This window comes from Zeus faber (genome assembly GCF_960531495.2).
Source record: "Zeus faber genome assembly, chromosome: 8".
NCBI lineage: Eukaryota > Metazoa > Chordata > Actinopteri > Zeiformes > Zeidae > Zeus > Zeus faber.
The window spans coordinates 15,190,290-15,199,487 of record NC_137195.1 but is presented as its reverse complement, the minus strand read 5'-3'; positions in this window follow the sequence as shown (position 1 = coordinate 15,199,487).

Sequence of the window (9,198 nt, the reverse complement as noted above, 5' to 3'; positions counted from 1 at the left end):
TGTTTTGTATTGATTGATTGTTTGTTTTTCGTAATTAAATGACAATTATATATATATATATATATATATATACACACACACACCCACACACACACACACACACACACACACACACACACACACACACACACACGCATATATATATATATATATATATAGAAAGACTGGTAGCTGAACTGGGCAGGGTGTTATGGGTGTAGTCTATCTAGAGAAGCTGTTTGGACCAGGATGCAGGGTTGTGAGAGGCGAGTCACACAAAGCTGTCTCCATCTACTGTTTCATTCATTCGGCCTGACCATTGGATTGGGGTTGGAATCCTGTCAGAAGATGGCAGACCAGCGACAAAGTCTAAATAGGCGTGGGACTATGGGCGACGAGGAACCGGTAGGGGATGAAGAAGAAGCTTGGTGAGTGCTATTATGCTGGGGCAGATCTTGCAGGCGATCCCTTGGTATTCTCCTCTATGGGGGACCACCGGAAGCATTGACGCAACAACGCCAGGGTGCGTCTGACCCAGGGGTGACGAGCCAGGCGGGAGGAGTGACCCCACTGGAGAACCTGACAGCGGAGACTGGCAGGGACAAATAGGCGGTCCTTAGAACAGGCACTGGGAGCAGAGTGCTCCGCATGGGAGTGTTTTAGCTTGTCCTCCACCTTCCAGATTACCATGCCGATGATGAATGTTGGATGAAGGATCCCATTAGATTGTGGACGAGCGCTTTCAGGAACTGACGGGACAAGGCATCGGGTTTGACATTCTTAGAGGCTGGTTGATAAGAGAGAGTGAAATCAAAATGTCGTAATTCCTCTCTGCCGGAGACAGCTTCTGGGAGAAGAAGGCACACGGTTGAACGTGCTGATCCTCAGCCCACCGTTAAGACAAGACTGCCCCCACTCCGGTGTCCGAAGTGTCCACAATGAACTGGCAAGAGGGATCGGGGAAGATGAGAACGGGTGCAGAGTTGAAGCGTGATTTTAACTCACCAAAAGCCCTCTGAGCTGCGGAGGACCACAGGAATGGAACATTCTGGGAGGTGAGAGCAGTGAGGGGAGCTGCCACCGACAGAACTGTAGTCTAGGATGAAACGTCTGTAGAAATTAGAGAAGCCTAGAAAGCATTGAAGCTCTTCGTGAGTGGGGGAAGTAGGCCAGCCCTTGATCACCCTGGTCAAGGGCTGGCCTGGTCCTGTTCCTGTTTGGACTTGAGTATGAAAAAATGTATGTCATGTAATGTATGCATCCAAATACACAAAAACACAATCATTGACCAGACCCTGGAAAACTGCAGGGGCTGGTCGAAAATTGAGTTTGGAGAAGATAGCAGCTCCTTGTAGCAGTTCAAAAGAGGATGATATCAGTGGGAGAGGGTACCTTTTTTTGACTGTGATCTCATTGCGTCCTCTGTAGTCAATGCCATGGCATAGGAACTTGTCCTTCTTCCCCACAAAGAAAAACCCAGCTCCAGCAGGAGATGAGGAATACGGGCAAATGGCCGATGCGGTGGCAATGAGGTAGCTCAGGCCTTGTTAAATACCTCTTTTAGGTCCAGGTAATCATAGGGGACTCTGGAAAGATCTGGAAACTCAGAAGGAACAGGCAAACTGGACACAGAAGACAGGGAAGCTCTCAGACAGACAGTATGACAGTGAGCACTCGACAGACAGATAAAATGAACCCCCCCCTAATAGTTCTCATGTACTAGTATCTCATAAGTTTCAATCAGGGTTGTTGAATTTTTCAAGAGCTTCAGTAGCAAGATCTGGGTGGGATGAACATTACATTTACATTTAGTCATTTAGCAGACGCTTTTATCCAAAGCGACTTACAATTGTTCAAACACCGACGGACGCAGCCATCAGGAGCAATTAGGGGTTAAGTGTCTTGCTCAAGGACACTACAGCATGCTAGCAGGAGGAGCCTGGGATCGAACCAGCAACCTTTAGATCACTAGACCACCAGCTCTACCGCCTGAGCCACCATCCCCCCTTGAAGCCACAAAGGCTATTGCTGCCAAGCAGTCATGTGGGTCTCCATCGCGGTGGGAAGAAGAGTTGCTGGAGTAGGTTTTGTGCATCACCTCAAAGTGATATGAGCAAGTGAAAGTAGCACATGCTGATGATGGAGAGCTTTTGCTGGAGAGAAATGAGCCGTTTTGCTCCGTAGCAAGATAAAGGCTACAGCATGCGATCAACCCACTAGCTGCGGCACCAAGTTTCTGAGCATAGTATTCAACAAGATGTTATTAATCTCCATGAGATTGGACCAACACCGCCAACATAAAACCATCCCCCTCATCCACAGTTAAAGTAATCCAGTGAACCCAAAATGGAGTAGGTGCAAAAGGTTGTTTAAAAGCGACAAAACCTTCTTCCACCTCAGGCGTCCAATCAACTCCATCTGATGATAAGTCCTTTCCATGAGCCATTGCTAATAATGGCTGGACAAGCGTTACCTCATCCCACAATCCTAAAGCAGCAATAACCGCCTAAAAAGGCCATGCCAGGGTGCGACCCTGAGGAGAAAAGAAAAACTAAACTAAAAATAAATGACTCAAATAGTGATTGTTCTTTTGTGCCGGCTGGAGTTTTAATTTATTTTTGTAATTTTGTGACCATCTTGATCTAAGTATTTTAGGAGCTACTGTGTTTCGGCAACACAAGCAAATCAGTAAATCATCGCCACAATGGATTAATGTGCTGCCATTAATAAACTTAAAATCAGCTAAAAACAAATTTCTGTAATGCGGCAGTGGTGGAGGCGCCACATAACTTTAACAATAAATTAAGCAAATAGAGAGGGTAATAAAAAGTATAGTATAGAGTATAAAGTATAATTCACATACCAAAACATTTTAAAGTTCAGTGTTTAATACAATATTCTTAATTTGTTTATATTATTTTAACATATACATTTAAAGGTGCAATTAGGAACGGTACAATCAATAAGCTTGATATCTCAGCAGTCATCAAGGTAACTCATGGTCAATTTGTGTTACCTAACCTTTAGTAAATCACATACATTATGTGTTTTGCTTTGAACTACCCTTCTTACCTTTTGGCCAGGGTGGATTCAACTATAAGTCACATCAGTCTGCAGTCACTTTAGAGAAACTGATAGGTTATTGGGCATTTCCAATGAAGTTAAGCACTTTTACTTAAAAGCAGTCTTTCTGTGTGGAGTTTGCATCTACTCCGTGTGCCACTCCCTGGGTCACATGGGGTTTCTTCCTTGTAACATCAGTAAGGACCCCCACCAAAAACATGCAGAACATTGTCGTCTGACTTGCGATGGACGTTTGAAATTGGTCCCCGGGTGCCTCGCTGTATGCTGCCCACTGCTTCTGGCTGCCCCACGGAGGAAGGACAAGCCAGGATGGGTTAAAAGCAGAGAATTTGTTTCACCGGCCAGCATTTGAAGCGTGTGTGTTGGTCGCCGTCGCCGCATGGCTTCTAATCCTATAATCTTGAGGAGCATAGTTGGTTAGGGTTCTCAACTGTGCGTTTGCAGTACTTGGAGGCCAAAACACTTCATGTTTGTTGGTGGAGAGGAGCAGCAGAAGTTGACGCTTGCATTTCATTTCACACAGCCGAACTTTGTTCATTTTTCAGAAAATGTCCTAATTCTATTCAACCTGATATTGGCCAAACTGGATTTCTGTAGAAAAAGTCTTTGCAGACCAGATCCTAACACTGACCCTGCAGGAGTAGAGCGTCCTCAGCAGTATAGCAGTCAGACAGGATCAAAGCACTTCAGATTGTCCTTCGGGTTGTAATTCACATCCTGTTGCATACTGACTTGGTGAAGCCCTGTGTTGCCACTTGCCATGTGTGCCACAACCATTGACAGAAGAATGGAGAGAAAAGGTTTACCACAGTAATATGCAGTGTTGTAAAGATAATCATTTCGGGGGTCTCTGGCAACAGTTTTCCCAGAGTGATAATGCAGTAATCATTAACTCAACTTCTGAACATTGCTTCAACAAGTAGGTTAATTAAGAATAATGTTATTTTAATGAAAAAACAACAAATTAGATGTTCTGGTTGTATAGGGCACTCTCTATTTCACAGCATACAATTTGGCTCCACTGCTGCTTCATAAAATTTAAACCTGGAACCCAATATAAGTTATCTAATGGTTGCAAATCAGTTAAGTTCAAGTGGCAGCAATATCAATAATTGACAATGATCTTTGAATGCTGGAAATGTTATGGTCTCACCCAATTGTAGATCAATATTCTGCTGATGTTCTTTCAGATCTATCACATTGGTCACAGTCACAGGCAATCTGGCCAAAGTTTTCATGCTGAGCATCAGTAACAGGTGTCATGACATTTCACTGCATATATGTATGACCGTATGTATATGTATGTGACAAATGATCTCTTGAACTTGAACTTGAACTGCAGCTCAGAGGACGCTCGTCCAGATACCGTCAAGGCTGCGGAAATAAAACACTGAATAGACGGGTTGGTTAATATCTATCAATACACAATTAAAACATTAAGTGGTTTACTTGGTATTTCCAAATTAAAACTTCAAATTTAGCATGCCCAAATGAAAATCCATTGAAACGGCCAATGTATTTCACATTTATTTTACAGTTTCAACTTCAGTAAGTGAACATACACATATTCCATTACCACTCTAGTGCACAAACAAGAAACAACCAACTTGCTATGTTTTATAGAGTATATAAATAGTTACCTTATTAAATGTAAAATTGCTGTTTGATCATACTTAAACAATTACCAGCCTTCACTGAAAAAGTTACCGTTAAGGATTTAAACACAAAAACACTATATCATACCACTATGATGTTGACTGATCAACAAAGCAAATTACAAGTTGTTAGGACTGGACAGCTCCTCCAGTGCTGCTTTACCCGTGGTGTGTGTAGGAGAAATACCTCCGGTCTTTCCTTTCAGCTGCTGTAAAATCTTAGAACCAGCAATACTCCCTATAGGACACACACACACCAAAACTTACAATTCACTCGTGCAATATCACTGTTTAATGTATAATGTCTTATTCATACTGTTTACTTATTTACCATATCCTTTAATTAGAAGTATTTTTAGAGCTTATAGCTTATTGTGTGTAATCACCGGGTGTCATGACATTTCACTGCATATATGTATGACCGTATGTATATGTATGTGACAAATAATCTCTTGAACTTGAATTTGAACTTCTTCACTGTGAGATTAATAAAGGATTATCTTGTTTTAACCAGCAGATCACTGTCACAATATTTTGGTAAGCCAATTTTTCCCAGTTTAGATTGACCATTTCAAAATGCTTTGCGATAAAATCTATTAAAAAAGCACACACCACAATTCTGAGAGCAACACGCATTATACTCCTCATCTTTAGCAAAATTACATTAATAAATCAACAGACACTTCTGTCAGCAACTTAAAAACTAACTGCTACAAATGAACACACCGATATGATTACTATCACAGCCATTTTTCTTAACACAATCCAACTGTTCAAACCGTTCAATATCTATTCATACTACCTTAGCATAGACTACCGTTATTAACTGGCACTTCAATTTTCATTTTCATTAACCTGCTAAGCTCCACTAGTTTAACCATATTCACACAGAGCCCCATTCGACCATGAGTGAAATCACTCCTGCAGCTTCCTCTGCTGAACCAGTACCTTACTAAAAACGACACTAGCAACTCCCTTTGCTCCAAGTTCCATTCTAAACATGGAATCCCAAATGCAAAAGAATTTCAATAAACTCATGTGCTAACCATGCGCTATCTCACAAACTTCCTATAATCCTTTCAATCTATCAACTAGCTTTTCAGCTCTCTCTTGCCCTGTTATAATTTTTCAACATTTTTAACTCTCTATTAACTTCCCATCTCTTTCTCTCCCACTAATTCAACACCCACCCCCCCCCCCCAGCCTGCAGCTGTTACACACACACACACACACACACACACACACACACACACACACACACACACACACACACACACACACACACACAGGATCCCTGCTCATTTACACACACACACACACACACACACACACACACACATACACCTGCACACAAACACAGCAAGATTTATTAATATATTTATATATTTATATATTAATATTTTAATATTTAATTATGTATGTACTTCCATTACTATTATTTAAATTAAACCTTTTCCCCTACGCATTTCTTCGCCGCAACAACTTTGCCAAAGCTTTTCCTAATGGCGACGGATTTTTTTTGCAAACTATTTTAAATTAATACGATTTAGAAAATAAAATCCACCATCTTCTCAATCGATGCAAATTTGGCCTGTTTATCCACGGTGTTCTGGACCGATGCTTCCAGATCCTTCCAAACCACCCAGCACGAAGCGGGGGTCGATATTTATCTTCCACCCCCATCCGTGCCCGATCGATAATAAAAGCTTTTTCCACGATCTTCTCGATCGATGCGATTTCTCAGTAGGTCCTCACCTGTTCATTTGTCCGGGACCTCGTGTTTGTCTCCGCTGGATCTGTTACCACGTCCAGATGACTCCTCCTCAGATGTGTTACGGTCGGTACCAGACTGCTGTTGTGCATTCAACCTGGACGTGAAAAGATCCAGCAGGGCCAAGCAGAGGGTCCCGTCCTCGTTGTCAAATTGTAGGATAAACCCCTCACTGTGCGGTCGGTGAGGTTAACCTGCTTCGCTATCACGACCAACACTGAGAATATCAAGGATATTCATCCTGCAGAATGAAGGGAAAGATGCAGATGCACTTTAAAAGCAGTGAAAGCCGCCCGTTCTAGTATTACATTTGAGGAAGTCAGTTTTCATGCAGCCATGTGACTCGCTAATGCCTTGTGTAACACCTGAAAAGTGGTTCAACGGAGAAAAACAGCAAATACTATCGAACATACATTGAGTGTCAACACAATTGGTCCTTTGACGAGCTAGAAAACACAGATAACAACCAAAACAGTTGCACCATTGTGAGCAGGAATGTGAAATCTTCGGACAAAGAGGAGCCGAAAGTAATACAATGGCCTTAAACAACAAAAACATATGCCCATTTAGACATCATTTAGTTCCAAAACAATACGAATCATTTGTATTTTTCTATCACAACTTAGGTTCGAACCCAAAAGCACGACAATGAAACAGACCAGGTTGCAAGGAGCGTTCAGTTTAGGTCAAAAGCGGGAGGTCAGTCGGTCAGTCAAACAAATCCGACAAGGTGCAGGCGGGGAATCCGAGGCAAGCAGGGTCAGAAAGGCAGGTCTAGAAAAAAAACAGGGCTGAATAATGCTGTAACGCTTGGCAAGACACACAAGGCAATCTGGCAGCGAGCAAAGGGAAGGGGGCTGGTATCTACAGTAAGGGCCCCGCCCACACGTATACGGGTATTTTTAAAAACGTATCCCCCCCCCCCCGTTTCAAAAAAAAAAATTTCTAAATGGCGTTTCTGAAAATATCTCCGTCCACACGAGAACGCAAAAACATTTGAAAGCGCTGACATAAGCACGCCAGGCCAGTGGGGGTGGGGCGATAAAACTTGGGAGCATGCGCACTGATGAGCTTCTTCTTTAGCGACAAAGACAACAACAACAACAACAGAGCGTGGCATTGGCGTACTTTGAACCGCAGACTGAAAGATGGATTGAGAACCATCGGGCGCAATGCGTTTATCCGCCTCCGCACCGCTGTGTAATGTTGAAGCAACGCTGCTTGTAAACACGGAATTAAACTACGGTGACCACACGTCCCCGTTGCCAGCTCCGTTACGCACACTGTTTGATTTTTTTTCATTGAATTACAATAAGAACATCTACAATAAAAACACACTGTTTTTATTGGTTTTGCTGGGAGAAACGGGGAGCGGGGACGCACAGCGCAGTGGAGATTGCGGCCCCACCAAACCTTTTTTTTATTTTTATTTGTAGAAAGGTTAAAAACATGGGATATTACAAGTAACAGTACAAGCCACACGTCAACACACCAGTAGTCCGCCGTTGTTTGTCGGTTTCTGGCGCATGCTAAATGTGCGAAACAACAATTGTGCATGCGTATATCGGACGGGGCCTGAACCGAGGGACTAAACGGGGGAATGGGTTGCAGGTGAGGAGATGGGCGGGGAATCTGGGTGAAGGGGAGGAGGTGACTGCATGGCAAGAGGGAGTGGCGGGATCTGAAATGACAGGAGAGTTAGTGACATGGCATAATAACACATGCAATAAACTAATATGTAGGGGAATTTGTAACATTTTGCGTCGGCTTGCGCGGTGTACACAGCAGGAACCCAGATCACCGCGTCGATTTGTTCTTATCTCGCTCTGAACACGTCGGCAAGGTCAAAAACTTCTACTTTATCAGTGCACCTCCACCTTAGTGTCCGTGAGGGCTCCGGCCAACACCCTCCATTTCAGTCGAGCTGCTACAAGTTGATTTTATGCAAGCCGCTTAAAGCCCTCACACGGACGTCCGTATTTGCTTTTCCTTTCTCTTTCCTCCTTTCCTCCTCCTCTTTCTTTTTTTTCCATTCACTCACTCCTCCTTTGGCTTCGCCTGCCAACTAGCCGTACTCTCAGGTGCCCTCTGAAAGGAAATTAGGCTTATCTTATCACACAATCTAAAAACCTCCCTGCAGCGATTTTATCCACAGTAGATCTCGCCGTCCGGCTAAATTCAGTTTATAACCCATTGCCTGCAGGATATTATTGGACGGGGTCTCAAAAATAACCTGGGAAAGAGACAGAGCGTCACTCTGGTCGAAAAGTGAATCTTGATTCAATTTAAGGTCCATGCAAGTACCCGGGTTCATAAAAATTGTGAGACACGTTCATACATTTCCGTTATGGTTCTTGCGCTTGCAGAACACACGCTTCATTGTCCAGGAGCACCGGTCATCAATTGATCCTGATCAATAGTTGTTTTTTAAATGATATGCCTTCAGAGACGCCCACATTTAAACAGAATAACTCACAGATTGACATCATCCCGGACTTAAAACATAAAAAAGAAAAAAAATCTTTTTAGACAAGACCCCTGTAAAACCATGATGGATTGGGATCTAAGAAGCATTATGATGATCTCAACTGCGTTTTCTGCATTGGGACTTAAGGGCGACATATTATGGGAACTACGCCCTCAGGATTTTGCTGCGGTTTCCATTTCCACCGCGCAGGGAGGAGACCCGGGGAGAACGAACACCTGCAC